Here is a 1,523-nt window from a genome sequence, read left to right as displayed (position 1 = left end):
ATTCATGGCTTCCTAAAAGCAAGACTTGGTGACTCACAGAGCCATTAATGTCTCACTCTTTTCTCGTCTCTCCCTATCCTTCTCTCTCGAATCTGCGTGTTTGCTTTTCCTGTCTCTCCAGTCCCCACCCACCATGCCATATCCCAAACACTCCTTTAAAAGCTTCTTCTATCTTTGGAACAGAATTGCCATCTTCTAGTGCATATTAAAAATAGAAAAAATAAAGTTGCATTCCTCAATAGGACTTTTATGGCCTTGTAAATTATTCACCTCACACATCTACAATACCTAGACGATTATACCTGAGTGCTTTTATTCTTCACTACTAGCAGGAATATCTGGAATCACGATTATCCATTATGGGTGCATCGCTGGCCTGGTGTTGGGTAGAAATCCAGACAAAGCAGAGACCATCATCACAGCCTTATACATCCCCACAAAACCAAATGCTCCTGTCAGGATCTTGGTAAATAAAGACAAAAATCTTTATGACTCAGAAAGACAAAAATCTTGACTCAGAACCAACATTGTTACCAGTTACTGACTGATATTGTGCTGTTTTCTTTTCCAAGGCTATACATTCACACTGTCAGTGTTTGGAATTGACTGCCATATGTGACCCTGGACCACAAAACCAGTCACAAGTCGCACAGGTATATTTGTGGCAATAGCCAACTATGCATTATATGGGTAAAAATTATCGATTTTTCTATTTCCAAAAATTTCCAAAAATCATTATGATATTAAGGATCAGGATTAAGGATTGAGGATTAGGATCATGTTCCATGAAGATATTTAGTAAATTTCCTACTGTAAATATATGAAAAAAAAATATTTTTGTGAGTGGATGCAGCAAAATGCTAGCCTGGGCTGCGTTCAGCCCCGACAAAACGTTGCACAACGTTTTTTAAACAGAAACGGTAATGCGTTGAACACACTGTTCTGATGACGCAAGAGTTGCAACTATGGCAGCTGAGAAGGCCATTCTTTGTGTTCTTTGTGAAAAATTTTCTGAGCCTGATGAAGTCGGTATAAATATGTTTTTAATACTACAAAATATGCCCGATGTTACAGTTACTGCACTTGCCGCCCAGAACAAAAGAGAACATCCCAATCGAGTGAAGGGATTGCTGAAACTGAAATGGAAGCACACATCTTACCTAATTCAGACTAAAACACATCTATTTAGCCTCACATACTGACTTTATTTGTAGTTCTACTGTTTTAATACCCTATATTTTCTTTCTCATTTTTAGGAAAAGCACTTAATTACCATTGTTTATTTCTATACCAAATGTCATACCCTTGCAATGAAGCTAAAAATATAAACAACTACATCATTATGTTGATATCCTATATTTTTACAATAAAACTTACTACAAACATGTCTTCTAATATCCTCAGTTGTTGCGTATTACCGAGCTGCATCGAACACATTTGTAAATTACTTTCCTTGAACCCATTGTGCGAGTTCACTTTAATACCGCGTGCTTTATATACATGTTGCTGCTGATTGGACTGCA

Source organism: Squalius cephalus (genome assembly GCF_949319135.1).
Source record: "Squalius cephalus genome assembly, chromosome: 2".
NCBI lineage: Eukaryota > Metazoa > Chordata > Actinopteri > Cypriniformes > Leuciscidae > Squalius > Squalius cephalus.
Note: the sequence above shows the minus strand (reverse complement) of the source record.